The sequence below is a fragment of the Acipenser ruthenus genome, chromosome 32, assembly GCF_902713425.1.
Source record: "Acipenser ruthenus chromosome 32, fAciRut3.2 maternal haplotype, whole genome shotgun sequence".
Classification (NCBI taxonomy): Eukaryota; Metazoa; Chordata; class Actinopteri; order Acipenseriformes; family Acipenseridae; genus Acipenser; species Acipenser ruthenus.
In genome coordinates, this window is record NC_081220.1 from 9,809,998 (window position 1) to 9,833,850 (window position 23,853).

Below are 23,853 nucleotides of genomic sequence, written 5' to 3' on the forward strand. Positions count from 1 at the left end.
GTCTCAAGTTAGTTTGTATTGTTCAACAGACAGTCAGTATCTTAAAAACAAATAAGCGAAATACTCCGTGTCTGTCTGTATAAGTTTGAAATTTAAATGCGCCGCCCCTGCATGCTCTGCGACGCTCAGCCAATAGGCAGGGACGGGACGTTGAAAATAATTGTGGGAAATGTTGGATCAGGTATAGAAGCAAAGGTATATTTCAAGGTCTTAAAACGACATTTCCCACAATTCCTTCAACAAGTAGTGACTTCAACAAGTAGTCTGTTTACAACAAAAATACAATCTGTGTTAGGAACGCTATTTTAGTCCGATTTAAAAAAGAAATTAAAATGGTATTGAGTGCTGACAAGAGTTTGGTATCAGCTGTTGATTTCACTGAAACAATCTTTATAGTAAAATGAACACATTTATTCCTCTGGTCGTGTATTGTCTCGCTGACTGCTATCCATCTGGAAGTCACCTAAAGGATAAGGCACTGGCCTCCTAAACCAGGGATTATGGTTTCGTCAGTTTTATTTAAAACAGTGTGTGTGTATTTGTTCTTGGTCTGTGATATATGTGGTCTGTGTTTATAGATATTGGCACGTTGCACCAAGTAGTCGTGGCCAAGTGGTTAAGGTGATGGGCTTGAACTCTGTTGGCGTTGTGTCCCTTTTTATGTCTTCGTTGTTAATTCTTAAATGCCTGTTCAGCTTAAAGGTATCAATTATTACTTGCTGTACATTAAATTCGTCCAAACTAGTATTTGCAAACACATTACAAAATTAAATGGTGTGGAATAGAAACAATGAAGGCTTTGACCTCGACGTGATTTGAACACGCAACCTTCTGATCTGGAGTCAGACGCGCTACCGTTGCGCCACGAATTCCTGCCGTAGTGCATGCTTGTTATGCAATGCTAGAGTGCACAGCAAGCATGCCAAACACATGGTAATGCCGACGCTGATACTATTAAAACACTCGGTATCACCAGGGTCATGGGAAACAGCCGACTCAATATTTGTTCGTAGTCAGCAGGGCTATGAAGTTGTCGGAAGTGTGTTTGATTCTCAGCTTAAAAGTAAAGAAAACATAAAACAATGCGATTTGCTTTTATAATGTTTATTATTTGAAACGTGGGCATAAACACAGTTGTACTGGCTGGGAATCGTCTCGGGTCAATTACTTGGAAAGCAGATATGCTGACCAATATATCACCAACGAGGGAAAGCTGGCAGTACTGAGTGACACAGATGACGGATTTTCTCAGCGCGTCTCCTCTGAATGCGCACTGGCACAAAGGGGCTTTGCTCATCTAATGACGTGACAGAATGCAATAATGTATTGGGTTAATTTACCAACAAAAGAAACATAAATAAAAGTGTATGTATTTTTTGTGAATAAACTATCTTGCTTCTACGATGGGACCAGAGACCTTACATCCGCAATCTAATGATCGGCCAAACCCAGAACTACCTTGTCTTGACCAGGGAGTCATATTGTAAAAACAAACTGAAGTGGTTCCACTGGGGATCGAACCCAGGACCTTCTGCGTGTAAAGCAGACGTGATAACCACTACACTATGGAACCTTGTCAGAAAGTGAGTTTTGTGTTTGAAACGCATTGGCAATTATTAACATTACTATGAACAAGTAATATTCTAGAAAGGAAACCGAATCAGACACCATCATGCCGGGAGTAGGGAATTTGTTTTACCCACATATTTGTTAAGACTATACTTTCAGGGATCATTTCTATAGTTTGTTTCTAGTGAAATGCGTTTCTAGTGTCTGGTCTCGCTAACCATAACGAGGAGTTACAGTGTTTTCTTCTGAGCGCGAAGCGGGACTTGAATGCTACTTCACTGTAGCTGTTCTTGATCATTGATGAACATTCCGCTCTCTTTTGGGATCGAGCACCACGTTGGATGTCCTTTTTAAATACAAAATGTAGATGTTTCTTCGAGGCAACAGAGCAATATCTGATTCTGTTCACACTGTATACAGTATTGCAACAAAATTACTTTTTGGTCGTTGTCATATAGCAATTGCTATTGTAAAATGCGTGCATCGTTTATAGTTATAACGATATTGAAATAAATAGTCTTACTTTTGTGGGTTGGCTTCAAACCGTTTCTGTTTTAACACTTGTCATTACATCATTCATGGAGCAACAGTTGGTATGTGCGTAATAAACCCGATCGGGCCTTGATATGACAACCCTAGGCTGTGCTGAAATAAATAATGCGGGTTTCTGCTGTAATGAACGCAGTTTGTCAGGATGGTCGAGTGGTCTTAGGCGCTAGACTTAAGGACTCTGTCTTTCCAAAGAATTCTGTGTTCTGGTCTCCAAGTGGAGGTGTCGGTTCAAATCCTCCTCTGACAGTTCAATTTTATTTATTCTTAAAATGAATAAATGTGTTCATGTTACTATAAAAGATTGTTTCAAGGAAATCAACAGCTGATACCAAACTCTTGTCAGAACGCAATACCATTTTAATTTCCATTTTAATTCAGACTAAAATAGCGTTCCTAACACAGATTGCATTTGGTTGTAAACAGACTACTCGTTGAAGTCAATGAAAAATATTTTGTCCAAACATGCATTTAACTTGTTTTAATATTAAAAATAATATATTAAATTGAATAACATCTCCGTCGGCCACTGGATCGTGGTCTCAGGCTGGGATGCGGACCTTTGAGAACAGTATAAACGATCTATGACTGGAAGTAGCTTACATGAGAAATGCTCTCGTTAAACATGCTAGGATGATCGACTTCGGCATTCTCCAACTGCTGTTTACATTTTCTAACACGTTATGAGTACGAATACAAAGTTGGACACTTTCCTTGTAAGTGGGGGTAAGCACAATTTATTTTCAGATGTAATGTCTTTATTTAAGCTCAATCTAGTCCTGCGTAATGCAAATCACATTACTATATTTTTATATTAGTCAAGGCCTATGTAAAGTGTTCTTAAATTGTTTTAACATTAGCATTGATCAATTTGATGATCCGTTTTCTTTTCTCCCAATACGGTATGCAAAGTATGCAACTTTTCTGCCCACTTTGATCATAGGCAGTTTTATCCCCCCGTTTCGGCTGAAAACCGCATCTGGGAGAAAACTTAAGTGTTTCGAAACGCATTTGTAAAGGCATCAGATTCTATTGTGTTGCCGAGCTGTTGACGTTTCTCATAATACACAGGTTTACTGGGGTGACAAAAAACACAAGTCTTGTCAAGCCGAAATAGCTCAGTTGGGAGAGCGTTAGACTGAAGATCTAAAGGTCCCTGGTTCGATCCCGGGTTTCGGCAAATAGCAAGACTATTTTTGTTTTGTATTATTTTGAACTGAAAAATAGAGCGGGTTTTTTTTTGTTCTGTGTAATTGGAAGAAATAACAACGTATCAGAGTGCCATTTTCTAATGTGATTAAGAAATGCAAAAACATCGTCCCTGGGTGGGCTTGAACCACCAACCTTTCGGTTAACAGCCGAACGCGCTAACCAATTGCGCCACAGAGACCAATCGGCTCCACCGAACCTGAGACCACATCTAAGAAGAAAGCAACACGGCAGAAAAGTCTGTAATCTCAATTAAATGTATGCAACCCAATGCAAGCAAACTTCAAGCCTTTTATATTTATTCCCATGTATGTAGTCTGCCATTTGCAAATTCAATAAATAAATAAATTAATTAAATAGCACAGTTTTCGACAAGAGGTATGTTTTCAGTTTCTTCAAAAAGTAGTCTCAGCTCGTTGATTCAGTCGCTATAAAATCCACCTCTGTTCAGATGCATCAGCGCTGTGTGCTGTGGCTCGAGCTTGTTTGACAAAGCAGGAAATGCAAAAATGCTAAAACCTATTATTCTGGCTGGGGACAGGTAAGTAAGCTGGGCTGAGTTGAGTGGGGGACGGAGGGGGGTGATGCTGGGACGCCAGAATCACCGTCGAGCCCTCTTGAGGTGTCGTGGGCTAGTCGACGAAACACTGAGGATGGAAGGTGCCCACTTGAAAACCCCAGAGATGTACCCTACTTAGCTCAATCCAGACGGTTGTCATGCTGATGCGCTGGGGAGGCCGCACTTTGGTTGATCCCCGGAGCCAGCATCGCAGCCGTTGTGTGTGCTGATGCGCCAGGGAGGCAAAATAAGCTGATCCCTGGAGCCAGCATTACACTTCAGCCATTAACACCAGACAGAAGGATATCTACATCATCATATGGAAGGAAACGTAAATGGATGGAGACACATATGGATCACATTAGTTTACTGTAAAGCTACGTCTTAGTTGGTGCTTATCTTGGCGAGAGCCGAGTTCAAATCAGCATGAAGTTTTAACATCTACTCTCGTGTAATGGAAATCATGAAGATCTGGATACGTCCAGTGACTGCTGTGAATAGTGCAGCTGGCAACAAGGGAAAGACCTTGTGACAGCCTGGAGAGACAGCTGACAGGAGGAAAGAGACCCCATTGGGGCTGGTAAGGGTTAGCTACCCTTTTCGGCAGTATCCAGCTCTGTGTTTACAGGATGCTGGAGACACCCGCCCAAGGCTTCTAAGAAATTAAAGAGTAAAATACCCCTAGAGTCTGCGAGAGCGGGGGCGGAAGATGACTCAACGTTGGACAACACGGTTAACGACTTAGGAACGGAAACGGATATGAGTATGGAGAGTACTTCACAAAAGACTAGTTCAAGATCTGCAGTTAACAAAGACATGTAACTCCAGGTTTGTGTCTGCGGCTGGAGCAAGGCGACAACGGTCAGGGGTTTGAAGATTCATCAAGGGAGAATGAAATGCTTGAGGGAGAAGGGACAAGGGCCTCGCATTGATCAGTACTTCTTACGAAGTCAGTCAAGTCAGTCGAATGAAATCCAGCGACAGGAAGCAAACCACAGTTCGCAGGATATCAGCACCCCTGTCATAGATGTGAGGAGGACTTGCATGGACACAGTTAGTGATGAACCTAATGATCCTTGTGAACCCGGTCAGACAAACCAGCATAAGAGAGAAAAGAACCTCAACGGGCACAAGCCTGGAGTTAAATGGCCAAGAGCTTGTGAGAAAACTGCATGGGACACAGTAAACACAGATCTCTGCGTTGCATTGGAAAGATTAAGTGGAACAGTTGAAAAGAAGCTGGATAAATTTGGGGACATCATCTACGCATATGGAAGTGAGAGGTTTGGAGTTGAAAAAAGGAAGGAAAAAGTACAAACTATTCCTGGAAAGTCTAGACGGCAGCAGGAGATTGAACGCTTAGTTAGAGAAAGGAGACAGCTGAGGAAGCAATGGAGAAGAGCAGAACAAAGTCAGAAGGAGGGACTCAATCTCTTACAAAGGGTCATAAAAGATAAGCTTGCAACATTGCGCAGAGCTGAGCGCCTACGGAAACGCTACAAAAAGAAGGAGCGTGCGAGAGCGAACTTTTATAAAGACCCATTCAAATTTGTAAAGAAGTTATTCACCAGTGAGAAGAATGGCACACTAAAAGCATCTAAGGTTGAGCTGGAGAGATATTTGGAGGAAACACATACAGATTCAAAAAGGCAGGAGCCTATGTCAGTTCCGTCAGACATCCCACCTATCAATCCACCAGAATACCAAATGGAGGACTGTGCACCTAAGTGGAAAGAAATAGAGCAAGCTGTGAAAAAAGCAAGGGCTTCATCATCTCCAGGGCCTAATGGAGTTCCGTACAGAGTGTACAAGAGTGCTTCAGGAGTTCTACGAATTCTGTGGAAATTGATGAAAGTGGCATGGGAAAAACAGGTTGTACCAAGAGCATGGCGCCGAGCAGGTGGAGTCTTTATACCTAAAGAAAAAGATTCTACAAGCATCAGTCAGTTTCGTCACATTTCCCAATTAAACGTAGAAGGCAAGATTTTCTTCAGCATTATTGCTCAGAGATTGTCAGCTTACCTATTAAAGAACTGCTTCATTGACACTTCAATACAAAAAGCGGGCATTCCAGGTTTCCCAGGTTGCTTAGAACACATCAATGTGATCTGGCAACAAATTCAATCAGCTAAAAAGGAGAGGAAGGAGCTCCATGTGACATTCCTGGATTTGGCTAATGCATATGGTTCAGTGCCACATGAACTACTTTGGGCAGCATTTGATTTTTTCAGTGTACCGATGACAATAACAAATTTAGTGAAAGCCTATTTTGGTGATTTGCAATTCAGTTTTTCAACTTCAGAATTCAGCACTACATGGCAATGCCTAGAGGTTGGAATAATGGCAGGATGCACCATTTCTCCACTGGCTTTTACCATGGCAATGGAAGTAATCATTAGGGCATCAAAATGGGTAGTAGGAGGAGAGCGCTTGGCTTCTGGAATGCGACTACCACCAATTCGAGCATACATGGATGACATGACAACCATGACTACAACAGTAGCCTGCACTAATCGATTATTGGGCAAATTAACCAATAACATTGAATGGGCACGAATGCAATTCAAGCCCACTAAATCAAGGAGCATCTCTATAATTAAAGGCAAAGTAGTAGATAAAACATTCTTCATTAATGGTGAGGCAATACCAACAGTGTCTGAGAAGCCAGTGAAGAGTCTTGGGAGATGGTACGACGGGGATCTAAAGGACACAGTTCGTGTGGGAGAAGTTAGACAACAAGCAGTGGAAGGGTTGAAGAGCATAGACAGCTGCGCTCTACCAGGTAAACTAAAACTCTGGTGCTTTCAGTTTGGTCTACTGCCGAGGTTGCTGTGGCCACTGACTGTGTACGAGGTTTCTTTGACAACAGTAGAGAAGCTGGAAGCTTTAATCAGTTCATACATCAGGAAATGGTTGGGAGTTCCACGCTGCCTCAGCAGAGTGGGACTTTATGGTAAAGGAATACTGCAGCTACCAGTCTCTGCTCTAACCGAGGAGTTTAAGTGCGCCAAGGTCAGACTGGAAATGACATTAGTAGAGTCACGCGATAAATGCGTAAGGGAGGCAGCACCTGTGTTGAAAACTGGAAGAAAGTGGGCGGCAAAGAAAGCTGTGGAAGATGCAAAGGCTGCCCTTCGAATTGGTGATATCATGGGGCAAGTTCAGCATGGAAGAGGGGGTCTTGGTTTCAGTTCAACTCCTCCTACATGGCACAAGGCGGCCCCAGCTCAAAGAAGGAAGCTGGTAGTCAACGAGGTGCAAAAGCAGGAGGAGAGGATGAGGTGTATAAAGGCCATTTCCCAGGCCAAACAGGGAGAATGGATGAGATGGGAGAGTGTGGAACAACGCAAGATTGGCTGGAAAGACCTATGGTCAATGGAACAGAGCAGGATCAGTTTCCTCATCAGGTCAACATATGATGTTCTCCCATCACCACAGAACCTAAACCTCTGGGTAGGAGAGGATCCCTCATGTCCTTTGTGTTCATCACCTGCAACATTAAGGCACATTTTGACAGGATGTAAGGTGGCTCTTAGCCAAGGACGGTTTACTTGGCGCCATGACCAGGTGCTGCGATGTTTGTCCTTAGCATTGGAAGACAAGCGTAACATGACCAATAAGTTGCCACCTGTTCCATCAAAACATTACACACAAAAGACAACATTCCTCCGCCCAGGAGAGCAACCACCAAGAAAAGGTGTTAAAACCAATCCTCGCCCAGGACAACTGGAAGCTGCTAGAGACTGGAATATGCTGGCAGATGTTGGTCAACGGCTTATTTTTCCACCTGAGATTGCCACCACTAACCTTCGACCAGATATTGTCTTGTGGTCTGGATCAGCACGCCTTGTTCACCTGGTAGAGTTAACAGTGCCATGGGAGGACGCTGTAGATGAGGCGTATGAGAGGAAGAAACTGCGGTATGCTCAACTAGCCACTGAAGCGGAACAGCGAGGATGGAGAGTTCGGGTTTACCCAGTGGAAGTGGGTTGTCGAGGATTTGTGGCACACTCTACAACCCGGTTTCTCAGAGACGTCGGATTCAGTGGCCAAGAGTTGCGTCGCACAGTGAAGAACTTATCTGAAGCAGCAGAGAGGAGCAGCAACTGGCTGTGGTTGAGACGGAAAGATTCTGGCTGGGGACAGGTAAGTAAGCTGGGCTGAGTTGAGTGGGGGACGGAGGGGGGTGATGCTGGGACGCCAGAATCACCGTTGAGCTCTCTTGAGGTGTCGTGGGCTAGTCGACGAAACACTGAGGATGGAAGGTGCCCACTTGAAAACCCCAGAGATGTACCCTACTTAGCTCAATCCAGACGGTTGTCATGCTGATGCGCTGGGGAGGCCGCACTTTGGTTGATCCCCGGAGCCAGCATCGCAGCCGTTGTGTGTGCTGATGCGCCAGGGAGGCAAAATAAGCTGATCCCTGGAGCCAGCATTACACTTCAGCCATTAACACCAGACAGAAGGATATCTACATCATCATATGGAAGGAAACGTAAATGGATGGAGACACATATGGATCACATTAGTTTACTGTAAAGCTACGTCTTAGTTGGTGCTTATCTTGGCGAGAGCCGAGTTCAAATCAGCATGAAGTTTTAACATCTACTCTCGTGTAATGGAAATCTTGCATCACATGACAGACTTAAGGTATACTTCAACGTCTTGGCTGTCTCAAGTTAGTTGGTATTGTTAATGTAACACCTCGTTGTTGCCCAGTCATTGTATCATATTAATGAAGTAGAGCTTGCCACTTCTCAGCACCGAGCTGACAATGAGTGTTGTTTTCGGGCACCTGCTGGCTGCTAGTGATGACCACTCCAATCTTCAGTCAGGGGGTTGTTGAAGGAAGGGGACACATTTTGAGTGTGCATCTCATACTGGTTTAAATCAATAAGCAAATTTCAAATTGATCATTGATAATGTTGAAACTATTTAAGAACTCTTTCAATAGGACTTGACTAATATAAAAAATATAGTAATGTGATTTGCACTACGCAGGACTTGATTGAGCTTAAATAAAGACATTACATCTGAAAATAACTTGTGCTTACCCCCACTTACAAGGAAAGGGTCAAACTTTGTATTCGTTCTCATAACGTGTTAGAAAATGTAAACAGCAGTTGGAGAATGCTGAAGTCGATCATCCTAGCATGTTAAACGAGAGCATTTCTCATGTAAGCTACTTCCAGTCATAGATCGTTTATACTGTTCTCAATGGTCCGTATCCCAGCCTGAGACCACGATCCAGTGGCCGACGGAGATGTTTTTCAAAGTAATATGTTATTTGGAATATTAAAACAATCAAGTTAATTACATGTTTGGACACACAGTATTTTCCAGTGACTTCAACAAGTAGTCTGTTTACAACAAAAATACAATCTGTGTTAGGAACGCTATTTTAGTCCGATTTAAAAAAGAAATTAAAATGGTATTGAGTGCTGACAAGAGTTTGGTATCAGCTGTTGATTTCATTGAAACAATCTTTATAGTAAAATGAACACATTTATTCCTCTGGTCGTGTATTGTCTCGCTGACTGCTATCCACCTGGAAGTCACCTAAAGGATAAGGCACTGGCCTCCTAAACCAGGGATTATGGTTTCGTCAGTTTTATTTAAAACAGTGTGTGTGTATTTGTTCTTGGTCTGTGATATATGTGGTCTGTGTTTATAGATCTTGGCACGTTGCACCAAGTAGTCGTGGCCAAGTGGTTAAGGTGATGGGCTTGAACTCTGTTGGCGTTGTGTCCCTTTTTATGTCTTCGTTGTTAATTCTTAAATGCCTGTTCAGCTTAAAGGTATCAATTATTACTTGCTGTACATTAAATTCTTCCAAACTAGTATTTGCAAACACATTACAAAATTAAATGGTGTGGAATAGAAACAAAGAAGGCTTTGACCTCAACGTGATTTGAACACGCAACCTTCTGATCTGGAATCAGACGCGCTACCGTTGCGCCACGATTTCCTGCCGTACTGCATGCTTGTTATGCAATGCTAGAGTGCACAGCAAGCATGCCAAACACATGGTAATGCCGACGCTGATACTATTAAAACACTCGGTATCACCAGGGTCATGGGAAACAGCCGACTCAATATTTGTTCGTAGTCAGCAGGGCTATGAAGTTGTCGGAAGTGTGTTTGATTCTCAGCTTAAAAGTAAAGAAAACATAAAACAATGCGATTTGCTTTTATAATGTTTATTATTTGAAACGTGGGCATAAACACAGTTGTACTGGCTGGGAATCGTCTCGGGTCAATTACTTGGAAAGCAGCTATGCTGACCAATATATCACCAACGAGGGAAAGCTGGCAGTACTGAGTGACACAGATGACGGATTTTCTCAGCGCGTCTCCTCTGAATGCGCACTGGCACAAAAGGGCTTTGATCATCTAATGACATGAAATACATGAAAGTCACCGCAAGCCTGCACCTCACCACATCCTTCACACTGTTAAACTGCCTCATTATGAGCAGGCCTCTAATTATGCCTTTCCAATACTTTGAATGTGTTATTGTTCAGTTTAACATGAGAACATCTTGGTAGAACAATCATAATGTCCGCAGGACTTATTTTCCTCGGGTTCTAGTATCAAGTTTTGAGTGTGTGGCCGGTTAGCTCAGTTGGTTAGAGCGTGGTGCTAATAACGCCAAGGTCGCGGGTTCGATCCCCGTACGGGCCACGGCTTTTCTTCTTTAAAGAAACCACAGCATTTGTAATGGTGCCAAAATGAACATTCTTTAACAAAATGAACCGAAGCGATATGAAGTACAACCAGTAATATTTCAGACTTCCTGAGCTTTAAACATGTATTAACAATGAACACATACAATTAATTAAAAACAAAGCTTACGTAGTCGGCAGGATTCGAACCTGCGCGGGGAAACCCCAATGGATTTCTAGTCCATCGCCTTAACCACTCGGCCACGACTACATGCTCGCGCGGTTAGTTGTGAAAATATCCAAAAGAAGTAAATGGCTCCCGCAGTAATGCTGTAGATGGCAGTATAGGCTAACTAATGAACCTAAGTCAAATGTCTTTGCTGAAACTGTCAGATTTGTACAAGGCAAGCACACATGGGAAAAGTAAATACAATATAATTTTTGTTAACGTTCATAATAATGAATACATCTTTATTTCAAAATACGTAGCTATTTAACTGATCTTTTCAAAAAACACCCCCATCCACAAAAACAAAGTAGTTATTTAATTGAACTGAAAAATTGACTTGCTTCAATGCTGTTGCCAGAGCACTCGAGCACGTTCTGGCTAGCGTGAGCGGACTTAGCAGATAACAAGATCTACAAAATATTTCATGCTAATAAAACATACCATAATTATGTTCGTTTTTATTATACATGGCAACTTACAGAGACTAGGGTGTGTGAACTATGCATCAGCTGTAGAGTCACTTACATTTACATCTCACCCGAAAAACGGAGCACAAGGAGGTTAAGTGACTTGCTCAGGGTCACACAATGAGTCAGTGGCTGAGGTGGGATTTGTACCGGGGGACCTCCTGGTTACAAGCCCTTTATCTTTAACCACTGGACCACACAGCCTCCTATAACAAAATCACACCCCAGATGGGACTCGAAACCACAATCCATGGCTTAGAAAGCCAGTGCCTTATCCATTAGGCCACAAGGGCTGACACGAAAAGCACATTTGGTAGTAATAAAGAAAGTGGGAACAATAGTATCGTGGTTTAATACATCATATCCAAGCCATCGTTGGTGGTCAAACACAGCAGAGTGTTACACTGGGAAAGGGCCGTACTTGTCAGTACGTATTTGACATTCATGTGGGAAGATTCAAGATTGTGAAGAAGTTTAAGTATGTTGCGTATTTGCGCAATGGAAACATTACATAATTAGGTTTTTGATTAATGCCACTTTCTTATGGACAGTAATCAAGGTGACGATACAAGACCAGAGCCAATAAAGCAGTTATTTTCCTGTCCTTTCATTACCATATTCTAATGTGCTTGTTCAGAATATGCGTGAATCGTGAAAACGTCTTCCGAATATGTGAACAAAGCCAGTATTCACTTTATTGATCACCATGTGGATTAACCGCTATTGGAACACAGATGATTGTGTTAAAGATGTTAATAGACTTTTAATGTACACGTTTTAGAGCTAAACGTTTGTTGAGACAGTTCAAGCGCTGTAGCAGTGTTTAACTATTTCCTGGATGTTTGCCTTTTGGTCTTACTCTAGAAAAAGTAATAATAATAATAATAAAAAGTAGGCAAAACCATTTTTTGAGAAACCGCATTTGGGAGAAAAACTAACAGTTTGGAAACACATTTGCAAAGGCATTGGATTCTATTGTGGTGTTTCCGAACTGTTGAACGTTTCTCATTACATGCAGGTTTACTGGCTTGACAAAAAGGCGATTGACGAAAAGAATGCTGTCTCGACAGCAAAATCGCATCAAGCTGAAATAGCTCAGTTGGGAGCGCGTTAGACTGTAACGGTCCCTGCTTTGATCCCGAGTTTTTTCAAACAGCACGACTAGGGTTATTTTTTCTTAATTAATTTTTTGAATTAAAAAAACAGCACATTTTTTCTTCAGTGTAATTGGAGGAAATAAAAACGTATTATAGTGCCATTTTCTAATGCGATAAAGAAATGCAAAAAGCATCATCTCTGCGTGGGCTTGAAACACCAAAATTTCGATTAACAGCCGAACGTGCTAAGCGATTATGGTGTTTTATTAGATAACACCCTGGGAGCTCAACAGAACAGTGTGTATGCGTAGAGCTAAAATGGAAACCAAATATATACGATTCAAATGGGAATCGTATTCAGATTTTAAGCACAAATTTGATAGACTTCACAGTGCAAAGGGGGAAGGCAGACAATGCAAATGAGGCAACTGGCTCCTACTTTTTAAATCATACGAGAAACTTGAACCCAATTAAGCTTTTAACCGCCTGCAGTTTGGAATGAGTTTGAAATGTTGTTGTAACACCTCACTGGGCAACAGCAATTGCATTATATGAAAGCTCCTGTTTATTTGTCAGCGGCACAGCTACCGGTGCCACTCAGAGTGGGAGGGAGACGGTCGGCCACTTGCCCATAAAACAGTACTTTCCGGGATCATTTCTATAGTGATTTGCCAGCGAAATGCGTTTATAAAGTGTTTGGACTCGCTATCCACGAGGAAGAGTAAGAGTGTTCGTTTTTGAGCGTGAAGGAGACAGCGAGTGTTGTTTTTTGGCCAACTGCTCCCTGTTATTGATGACCGCTCCAGTGTTCCTTAGGGGGCTGGAGGAAGCGGACAAGTTCTGAGTGGGTATCTTACCAAAAGGTACGCAAGATGAACTACAGTTGCAAAGCACTGCTGCTTTTTCGATGATTGATTAAAACTATCAATCTGACTGAAAACACGGATCACATTAATTGTGATCGGTTTGATACCAATAGGCTTACACGACAGGTATTGTGTATAGACAATGTCATATACACTGAAATGAACACGGACAGTGTTTATTATGGGCTGACTCATTGAAACGTTCGAGAGATCTCGGTGTACTGGACAAATATACTGGATTTTTTCCATGTCGTAATTGTGCCGCCTGTGATAATGCGTTTGAAACTAGAGATAATGTGAGATAATGTCTGTTACTGGCGGGTAGTTTACAAATGTACTCAATTATGTTACAACTTTTGTGTCTACGAAACATATCTGTAACATTTATGTAATGCCTGTGTGGTTTTTTTCATGAAGTTAATTTGCTAACAGACTGTTCTGATTTGTTTCTAACCGTGAAGCGATCGCTCTGTTTGCCGTATATTTTCTGTCTGTAAGAGGAGTGTCCTTGTGATCCCATATAGAATGCGACGAAACAGGTCGCCCTCCTTAATATAAACAGATAAAGAATAAGTTCACGCACACAGCAGGTGATTTACTGTAGCGTCAGACATTGGAGGTACAGCAGTGTACTGCAGTGTTGTGCAAAGTCGTCGGTGTAAGTCAGGATGGCCGAGCGGTCTAAGGCGCTGCGTTCAGGTCGCAGTCTCTCTGGAGGCGTGGGTTCGAATCCCACTTCTGACAAATCTGTTTGTTTATTTATTTCTTAAAACGTCCACCGAATGCTTGGTAATTTGATTTGTTTTTCTTGTTAGTATTCAAATCACAAGGTCGTTAAATGAGAGAAAGTCACCGCAAGCCTGCACCTCACCACATCCTTCACACTGTTAAACTGCCTCATTATGACGAGGCCTCTAATGATGCCTTTCCAATACTTTGAATGTGTTCTTGTTCAGTTTAACATGAGAACATCTTGGTAGAACAATCATAATGTCCGCAGGACTTATTTTCCTCGGGTTCTAGTATCAAGTTTTGAGTGTGTGGCCGGTTAGCTCAGTTGGTTAGCGCGTGGTGCTAATAACGCCAAGGTCGCGGGTTCGATCCCCGTACGGGCCACGGCTTTTCTTCTTTAAAGAAACCACAGCATTTGTAATGGTGCCAAAATGAACATTCTTTAACAAAATGAACTGAAGCGATATGAAGTACAACCAGCAATATTTCAGACTTCCTGAGCTTTAAACATGTATTAACAATGAGCACATACAATCAATTAAAAATAAAGCTTACGTAGTCGGCAGGATTCGAACCTGCGCGGGGAAACCCCAATGGATTTCAAGTCCATCGCCTTAACCACTCGGCCACGACTACATGCTCGCACGGTTAGTTGTGAAAATATCCAAAAGAAGTAAACGGCTCCCGCAGTAATGCTGTAGATGGCAGTATAGGCTAACTAATGAACCCAAGTCAAATGCCTTTGTTGAAACTCTGTCAGATTTGTACAAGGCAAGCACACGTGGGAAAAGTAAATACAATATACTTTCTGTTAACGTTCATAATAATGAATACATCTTTATTTCAAAATACGTAGCTATTTAACTGATCTTTTCAAAACACCCCCATCCACAAAAACAAAGTAGTTATTTATTTCAACTGAAAAACGGACTTGCTTCATGGCTGCTGCAAGAGCACTCGAGAACGTTCTGGCTAGCGTGAGCGGACTAAGCAGATAACAAGATCTACAAAATATCACATGCCAATAAAACTTACCATAATTATGTTCATTTTATTATTATTTATTTAGCAGACGCCTTTATCCGTGGAGACTTACAGAGACTAGGGTGTGTGAACATTGCATCAGCTGTAGAGTCACTTACATTTACATCTCACCCGAAAAACGGAGCACAAGGAGGTTAAGTGACTTGCTCAGGGTCACACAATGAGTCAGTGGCTGAGGTGGGATTTGTACCGGGGGACCTCCTGGTTATAAGCCCTTTATCTTTATCCGCTGGCCACACAGCCTCCTATAACAAAATCACACCCCAGATGGGACTCGAGACCACAATCCATGGTTCAGAAAGCCAGTGCCTTATCCATTAGGCCACAAGGCTGACACGAAAAGCACATTTGGTAGTAATAAAGAAAGTGGGAACAATAGTATTGTGGTTTAATACATCATATGCAAGCCATCGTTGGTGTTCAAACACAGCAGAGTGTTACATTGGGAAAGGGCCGTACTTGTCAGTACGTATTTGACATTCATGTGGGAAGATTTAAGATTGTGAAGAAGTTTAAATATGCTGCGTATTTGCGCATTGGGAACCTTACATAATTAGGTTTTTGATTAATGCCACTTTCTTACAGACAGTAATCAAGGTGACGATACAAGACCAGAGCCAATAAAGCAGTTATTTTCCTGTCCTTTCATTACCATATTCTAATGTGCTTGTTCCAGAATATGCGTGAATCGTGAAAACGTCTTGCGAATATGTGAACAAAGCCAGCATTCACTTTATTGATCACCATGTGGATTAACCGCTATTGGAACACAGATGATTGTGTTAAAGATGTTAATAGACTTTTAATGTACACGCTCCATTTCAAGTTGAAAATAGCCATCAAGGTATTGGACATTGCCGTCAGGTAGTAGGGATTGGCTGAGCTTTATGTCAAAGCTGCCGATAGGCCTCCGCGCAAGCTGTTATTGTATTATTATTGAGGATTATATATTGTTTTACTTTATATATTCCTTCTCGCTTTGCTTCGGCATCGCGTTCTTCGTGGTTTCCCCGTCTTTCCTCTTTTCTTATAATTTATTGTGCTGGGTTTTTGTATTTTATTGTGTATATATATATTTGTTATATATATATTGTATATATTTTGTCTTTCGGACGCGTGTTGCGTTGGCCTTGGCCCACGCGCATTTTGCATCCTCGGTCTAGCTTAGGCTAGACCGTGTGTGTGTGCGTGTAGTCTGCTCTGCAGTGTTCCCACCCGCGGCGCGTTCCCGCCACGTGGTATTGCACTACACCCTCTTACCTTCTGCAGCGTCCAAAAAAAAAAAAAAAAAATTTCCCTTCACTATACAGAGGAAGACAACCACCAACGTGCAAAATCCCCAGCACCTTCAGGTAGGTATTGCACAGCATCAGACGCCGTACCAGCACTTAGCGTCTCCGCTTGGCGGGTCAGCTGACGCTTAGGCGTCCGTGCTAGCGTTCCAAACTCGGTACTCGCGCTTCGGCGCTCGTGCTCCGGCGCTTTTGGTGTCAGCGCTTGTGCGCTTGGTGCAGCGCTTCGGCGCTTTGTGCAGCGCTTCTGCGCTTGGTGCTTAGTGCTTCTGCACTTGGGGCTCAGTGCTCGACTCTCGACGCTCGGTGCACGTTCCATCAACGTTGGTGCTCGGTGCTCGACGCTCGGTGCTCGACGCTCGGTGCTCGATGCTTAGGCGCTCGGTGCTCGGCGCCTCGATGCACACAACCTCGACGCACGCACCTCGGCACTCGACGCTTCGGCGCTCGACGCCTCGACGCGCGCACCCTCGATGTTTGACGCACGCACCTCGGTGCTCAACGCTTTGGCGCTCGACGCACACGCACTTCAGGTGCTTGACGCTGGTGTCCGACGCTTTGGCGTTCGACGCACACACCTCGCGTTTAACGCGACAGTGCTCGACGCACACTCTTGGTGCTTGGCGTCAATACTAGATGCTTCGGCGTTCTACTATGTCTGGGTTCCACCGTTGCTTGACCTGTCAGGCCAAGTTGCCTGCTAGCGACCCTCATGAGGACTGCGTCGCATGCTTGGGGCCGGACCATGCCACATCTGCCCTGGCAGATAGGGCATACTGCCAGCTATGTGCAGGGTTTCAGACACGCACCCTTCGCCAGAGAGCTAGGAAGGCGGTTGGAGGTCGTTCCCCATCCTCGGGCTCGTTCCACACCGTCTCGGCCCCACCATCATCTGTCGTGTCGCTGCCGGCGACGTCTCAGCTCCCTCTGAGCCCATCTTCCCAGCTTACAGCTGGTCAGAGGTCTCCAATTAGACGTGCTCGGGAACGTTCCCGCAGTCCCTCCTCTCGCGGGGCTCGCCCCCGTCGGGAGTCTCGATCCAGATCTCGATCGCCTCGCCGGAGAAGGGGTAGGCGCTATCAGGACACATCTGGGGTGGCTGAGCTCACCTCCAAGATGTCGCAGTTTATGGAGCTCATGATGGGACAATAATCCTTCCTCATGACCCTAGCGAATGTGGCGCCTCGGGCCCCAGAGATGGTAACCGGACCCAGCGCTAGTCAGCCGATGGTTCCTCCACCAGTGCCCCAGGAAGTAGAGTGGGACACCGATGCTGTCTCAAGGGACGCATCTGACACAGACCCGCTCTTTGAAGACACTGAGGTGGCATCCCAGCACTCTGGGCAGGACGACCCTGAAATGCTGGATACTAATGACCCTATCTGGTCAGTGGTGGAGATGGCAGACCGTCACTTGGGCGTGGACTGGCCTGCGTTAGAGCCAACACGGCGCTCTCTATTTGAGTTGCCATCGGCTCCGCCCCTTCAGTCCAGGATGCTCCCGGCATTCCCGGATTTTATTAAGGAGGTGCAGTCCACCTGGGGAGCTCCGGCCTCCGCCCCTGCGACTTCTCGCAAGGCTTCGGCTTTCACCATGCACGGGGCGAGCGAAGCTGGGTTAGCGTCTTTTCCACCAGTGGGCGCCGCGTTCACCGTGCTAGTAAAGGCGGCGACATTATCGGGGCTGGCTAAGGACCCTTCCTGCCCTAACAGGCAGTGTAGGACTACGGAGGCCCACCTAAAAAAGGGTTATGCCGCGGCTACAGAGGCAGTTAGACTGTCTAACGTGGCCAGCCTCCTGACAGTCTACCAGGCGGCGCTGATTCGCGACCTGCCTGAGTCCCCATCCGTCGGACTTAGAACCGAGCTGGGTGCAGTTGCGCAGCTTTTGGTTAAGCTGGCTCATATGAATGCGCGAGCACAGGGCAGGAGCATTGCTTCCCTTGTGGTGGCAAGGAGGCAGCTCTGGCTCTCTCAGGCCAGGGTACAGGAGCCTGATAAGGCCCCGTTGCTAGATGCTCCTATATCCCCGGGGCACACATTTGGCCCAGCGGTGGAGGAGATGCTGCAACGCTCCGTCAAGGCACGTGAGGCGTCGCAGCAGTTGGCTAAGATGTGGCCAAGCAAGCCTTTCCAGCCAAGGCGGCCGCAGGAGCGCCAATGGCGCAGGGCGCCGCCGCAGCAGCAAGCGCACCCACAGTGCAGTAAAACCGTCCCTTTGGGGGTTTAAGCACGCAGCCAACCCGCGTTTGCAAGACCGCAGCGTGGAGGGTGGCGCCCCAGAGGAGGTAGCAGACCACGCCCTCGTGGCTCTGGCCAGGCCCCTCGTGAGCGAGCGCAGCCTAAGCAGCCCTGAGAAACCCCAGCAGCCGTTAACCCACCCCTAAACTGTTCCACAGCTCCTGTTCTGGCAACAATGCACCAACGACATCTGGGTGCGCAAAACTATACTCACCGGGTACACCCTTCAATTCCGGTTAAACCCCCCCCCCCCTTCAGGGGAGTGGTGGTAACTGCCGTGAAGGACTCGGTTCAGTCCTCAGCTCTAAATGCAGAAATACAGGCATTGCTCAAGAAGCGTGCCATTCAACTAGTAGACCCTGCTCTGACCGACCAGGGGTTCTACTCCAAGTACTTCCTAGTGCCAAAAAAGGACGGCGGGCTCTGCCCTATTTTAGATCTGCGACTACTGAACAAATACCTATGGGTGTTGTCGTTCAAGATGCTTACGCACAGGCACATTGTCCAGTCTGTCCGGCAAGGTAGACCTCACAGATGCATACTTTCACGTTCCCATCTGTCCGGGTCACAGGAAGTACCTACGTTTCGCATTTCAGAGCAGGGTCTACGAGTTTTGTGTCCTGCCATTCGGCCTGTCTCTAGCTCCTCTAACCTTTTCGAAGTGTATGGACGCCATTTTAGCCCCCTTGCGGGCTCAAGGTATCCGACTGCTGAACTATCTGGACGACTGGCTCGTCTGCGCGCAGTCAAAGGAGCAGTTGGCACAGCACACAGTGATGGTTACAGACCATCTTCAGCAGCTAGGTCTGAAGGTCAATTCAGAAAAGAGCCGCCTTGTGCCGGGCCAACAGACCGAATTCTTGGGTCTGCATCTGGACTCTGTGTCCATGGAAGCGACCCTGTCGACACAAAGAGTTGCCTCACTGGAGCGGTGTCTCACCCTATTCAGGTTGAGAGAAACAGTCAGCATGGAGCTGTGTCAGCGCATGCTGGGGTTGATGGCTGCCGCCTCGCAAGCCCTTCCTTTGGGCTTACTACACCAGAGACCTCTGCAGGCCTGGTTCAATGCCTTCGCGTTGCATCCGCGGAGAGACAAACACCGCAGGTTGAGGGTATCCCGAACCTGCTGGGAAGCACTGCGCTGGTGGAAAGTTCCGTCGAACATCCGCCAGGGCATATGCTTGGGTCCCATCTTCCGAAGGGAGGTTATTACGACCGACGCTTCCAACCAGGGTTGTTGAGCAGTCTGGAACGGGTCGGGGACTCGCGGAGTGTGGTCAGGACCCTGGAGGTCGGCCCACATCAATACTTTGGAACTTCTTGCCAGTGCTTCTAGGCAAGCACGTGTTAGTGCGGTCAGACAACACCACGGTAGTGGCGTATATCAACCGCCAGGGCGGCTTGCGGTCCCCCGGTCTTCACCGGATGGTAACACGGCTGTTGCTTTGGGCTCAACCACGTTTAGCCTCTCTACGGGCGGTTCACCTACCGGGCAGAGTCAATTACGCAGCGGATCTCCTGTCCAGAGGAGGTCCTCTTGCAGGCGAATGGCGTCTTCACCCTGAAACATTAGGCTACTATTAACTTTTCTAAGCAAGCATTCTTGGTGCTGCAAGAATAGCTCCCAAAACAGAATGGAGAGTACAGTACGGTATGTGACATAGACCGAGCTGGCAAATACAAAACAACTGTCTGGAGAAGGAGCGGGCTCTGGAGGCAGGGGAGCGTAGCGGAGGTAGAGCCAGTCTTCTAGTGCAGGTGGAGTGGAGAGGTCGAGTGGGGGTGTAGGGAGAGATGAGGGTCTGGAGGTAGCTGGGTGCAGTCTGGTCAAGGCATCTGTAGGCTAGTACAAGAGTCTTGAACTGGATGCGAGTGGTGATCGGGAGCCAGTGGAGCGAGCGGAGTAGTGGACTAGCGTGGGCGAAGCGAGGCAGAGAGAACACCAGGCGGGCAGCAGAGTTCTGGATGAGCTGGAGCGGACGGGTGGCGGACGCAGGGAGGCCAGCCAGGAGGGAGTTGCAGTAGTCTAGGCGGGAGAGTACCAGGGCCTGGACCAGGAGCTGGGTAGCATAGTTGGTGAGGAAGGGTCGGATTCTTCGGATGTTGCTGAGGAAGAATCGTCAAATGCGTGCCACAGTGGAGATGTGCTGGGAATAAGAGAGGCAGGGGTCCAGGGTGACTCCAAGGTTCTTAGCTGAGGAAGAGTGTGGTAGATTCCAGAGGAATAGAGATAGAGAGATCAGAGGAGGGGGAGGAGGAGGGAAAGAAAAGGAGGTCAGATTTAGAGAGGTTGAGTTTGAGGTGATGCAAGTGCATCCAGGAGGAAATAGCAGACAGACAGGTAGAGATACGGGAGGAGATGGTGGAGTCAGAGGTGGGGAAGGAGAGGAAAATCTGAGCATCATCAGCATAGAAATGGTATGAGAAACCATAGGATGCGATGAGGGGGCCCAGGGAGCGGGTGTAGAGAGAGAACAGGAGAGGACCCAAGACTGACCCTTGGGGGACTCTAGTTAAGAGAGGGTGAGGTGTGGAGGTTGCTCCACGCCAGGTTACCTGGTAAGTGCGGTTGGAGAGGTAGGAGGAGAACCAGACCAGAGCAGTGCCAGAGATCCCCAGGTCAGCAAGAGATGATAGTAGAATAGAGTGATCAACAGTGTCAAAGGCAGCAGAGAGGTCGAGGAGAATTAGGACAGAGGAGAGAGAGGCAGCTCGGGCACATTTAAGTGAGTTGGTGAAAGACAGGAGGGCGGTTTCAGTGGAGTGAGCAGAGCGGAAGCCAGATTGGAGAGGGTCAAGCAGAGAGTGGTTGGACAGGAAAGCAGAGAGCTGGCGGTGTACAGTCCGCTCGAGGGTTTTGGAGAGGAAGGGTAGGAGGGAGACAGGACGGTAGCTCTGGATGGAGGTGGGGTCGAGGGTAGGTTTTTTGAGGAGGGGAGTGATCGAGGCTTTTTTGAAGGCAGAGGGGAAGATACCAGAAACTAGAGATGTGTTGAGGAGGGAGGAGATGAAGGGGAGTAGAGCAGGAGCAGCAGCTTGAAAGAGGTGAGTGGGGAGGGGGTCCAAGGCACACGTGGTGGGTTTGTGACCCTGGAGCAGGGAGGAGAGGTCAGAGTCTGAGAGGGGCAAGAAGGTGGAGAAGGAGGGTGAGTTAGTAGGGGTTGCAGTGGGTGTAGGAGTTGGAGCGGGAGGGGGTGCGGGGGAGGGAGAGGTGTTAAAGAGTTTGCGGATATCTGAGATTTTAGAAGAGAAGAAGGAGGCAAAGTCATCAGGGGAGATAGAGGAGGGAGGAGGAAGGGGGGGAGGGTTTAGGAGGGAGGAGAAAGTAGAGAATAGTTTACGTGGGTTGTTAGTGGAGGCTTGGATTACAGATTGGAAATAAGCACATTTAGCAGAGGAGAGAGTAGAGGAGAAGGAGGAGAGGAGAGTGCGGTAAAGGTCTAGGGCAGCAGGGAGGTTACGGCGAGAGGTGACAGTGGGGGTAGGAGGAGCAGGGAGAGGGGGGAGAGACAGAGAAAAAGAGATGAAATAGTGATCATAGAGGTCCAGGGGGTGACAGAGAGGGTGGAGGGGCAGCAGGCCCTGGAGAAGGTGAGGTCCAGTTGACGGCCAGCTTTGTGGGTAGGAGGGGACGGAGAGAGACAGAAGTCGAAGGAGTGCAGGAGAGGGAGGAATCCAGCAGAGTGGCTGGGGTTGGAGAGATGGATGTTGAAGTCACCCAACAGGACAGTCGGGGTAGACAGAGAGGGGAGGGAGGAGAGTAGATAGTCGAGTTCATCCAGAAAGTGAGTGAGAGGCCCAGGGGGGCGGTACAGAACAACGAGCAGGAGTTGACAGGGAAAGGTTAGTTGGACTGCATGAAATTCAAAGGTATTGACAGAGAGCGAGATGAGATCGGAGGGGACAGAAAAGAGTAAGGAGGGAGAGAGGAGAAGACCCGTCCCACCTCCCCGTCCAGTGAGACGCGGGGTATGGGTCAGGACGTAGAGAGAGGACAGGGCAGCAGGAGTAACAGTGTTATCAGGGGACAACCAGGTTTCAGTGAGAGCAAGGAAATCGAGCGAGAGGTGGGAGGCAAAGGCAGATATGAAATCAGCTTTGTTAGCAGAAGAGTGACAGTTCCAGAGTGCACCAGAGAGTGTGCGAGAGGGGGGGAGAGGCAGAGAAATGAGGTTAGAGGGGTTGGAGGAGCAGCAGCGGAGGGAGGGCAGAGGACGAGAGGACAGAACAGGGATGTGAGAGACAGTCATAGCAGGGCAAGCAGGACAAAAGGCACAGTAGGAGCAGTAGGGTGGAGGGTACAGACCTGACGAGTAGATAGCTTCTTCTAGAGCCCAGTTAGGTTTGGATCTATTGGAATAGCGTCTCAGCGCAGGCCTCCCCTTGCTGGACTCCCACAGCTAGACTCCCGGCTCTTTTGTTGAGGCTCTTCTGTTGGCTGGCGCAGAAATAGGCTGCTTAATATAAAAAGAACAACTGCGTGGAAACCAATCAGATAGCAAATCAACTTCTGTACAATTAAACCACTCACCTGGTACTAATCACACACCAACTCAGCTAATTCAAACACCACCTTACAAAGTTACCAAATGTAGTTAATTAAAAATTACTTGAAGCAGGAACTTGCCTATCTGCCTCAGTCCCTGGTTCCTGTAGACTGACCACTATTATATGCCAACCCTTAAATGGGTTCCACCTCACTTTGCAAGGGGACTGGCACAACTGCTAACTGCTCTATTGACAATACTTTTACACACTTCAAAGGGGATCACACCACTACAGGAGACTGTGTGGAGACCAATCCAAATGCAAACAACTCTCTTCAAGTTAATAAACCACCCTCCCTGATAATTACAAATTGCAAATCACCTTATTATTCAAATAACCACACTACCTGGTTTAAAATCACATACACACACTCCTCCCTAAATTGAAACACCAACTAATAATGATACTTAAATTGATAATTAAAAATTAGTAGGAGCAGGACCAATTACCTATCTTGCCTCAGACACTGGTTACCTGTAGACTCCCACAGCTAGACTCCCGGCTCTTTTGTTGAGGCTCTTCTGTTGGCAGGCGCTTCTGGCTGGCGCAGAAATAGGCTGCTTAATATATAAAGAACAACTGCGTGGAAACCAATCAGATAGCAAATCAACTTCTATACAATTAAACCACTCACCTGGTACTAATCACACACCACTTTACAAAGTTACCAAATGTAGTTAATTAAAAATTACTTGAAGCAGGAACTTGCCTATCTGCCTCAGTCCCTGGTTCCTGTAGACTGACCACTATTATATGCCCACCCTTAAATAGAGTTATATTTAAGAGC

The 23,853-nt window shown here is 46.2% G+C and overlaps 10 non-coding genes and 1 pseudogene across 10 annotated transcripts; 6 read left to right on the forward strand and 5 right to left on the reverse strand.

Moving 5' to 3' along the window:
- Window positions 1-800: 800 nt before the first annotated feature.
- On the reverse strand, window positions 801-872 carry trnaw-cca (transfer RNA tryptophan (anticodon CCA)). The gene has a single exon. It is a non-coding gene; the product is annotated as a tRNA-Trp (tRNA).
- A 628-nt stretch (window positions 873-1,500) lies between these two features.
- Window positions 1,501-1,573, reverse strand: trnav-uac (transfer RNA valine (anticodon UAC)). The gene has a single exon. It is a non-coding gene; the product is annotated as a tRNA-Val (tRNA).
- Window positions 1,574-1,712: 139 nt separating this feature from the next.
- On the forward strand, window positions 1,713-1,913 carry LOC131703428 (small nucleolar RNA U3; annotated as a pseudogene).
- A 1,312-nt stretch (window positions 1,914-3,225) lies between these two features.
- Window positions 3,226-3,298, forward strand: trnaf-gaa (transfer RNA phenylalanine (anticodon GAA)). The gene has a single exon. It is a non-coding gene; the product is annotated as a tRNA-Phe (tRNA).
- A 136-nt stretch (window positions 3,299-3,434) lies between these two features.
- On the reverse strand, window positions 3,435-3,508 carry trnan-guu (transfer RNA asparagine (anticodon GUU)). Its single transcript has one exon. It is a non-coding gene; the product is annotated as a tRNA-Asn (tRNA).
- A 6,988-nt stretch (window positions 3,509-10,496) lies between these two features.
- trnai-aau (transfer RNA isoleucine (anticodon AAU)) lies at window positions 10,497-10,570 on the forward strand. The gene has a single exon. It is a non-coding gene; the product is annotated as a tRNA-Ile (tRNA).
- A 170-nt stretch (window positions 10,571-10,740) lies between these two features.
- Window positions 10,741-10,822, reverse strand: trnas-aga (transfer RNA serine (anticodon AGA)). Its single transcript has one exon. It is a non-coding gene; the product is annotated as a tRNA-Ser (tRNA).
- A 2,155-nt stretch (window positions 10,823-12,977) lies between these two features.
- On the forward strand, window positions 12,978-13,193 carry LOC131703317 (small nucleolar RNA U3). Its single transcript, XR_009309781.1, has one exon. It is a non-coding gene; the product is annotated as a small nucleolar RNA U3 (small nucleolar RNA).
- A 679-nt stretch (window positions 13,194-13,872) lies between these two features.
- On the forward strand, window positions 13,873-13,954 carry trnal-cag (transfer RNA leucine (anticodon CAG)). Its single transcript has one exon. It is a non-coding gene; the product is annotated as a tRNA-Leu (tRNA).
- Window positions 13,955-14,252: 298 nt separating this feature from the next.
- trnai-aau (transfer RNA isoleucine (anticodon AAU)) lies at window positions 14,253-14,326 on the forward strand. The gene has a single exon. It is a non-coding gene; the product is annotated as a tRNA-Ile (tRNA).
- Window positions 14,327-14,496: 170 nt separating this feature from the next.
- Window positions 14,497-14,578, reverse strand: trnas-uga (transfer RNA serine (anticodon UGA)). Its single transcript has one exon. It is a non-coding gene; the product is annotated as a tRNA-Ser (tRNA).
- Window positions 14,579-23,853: the final 9,275 nt, after the last annotated feature.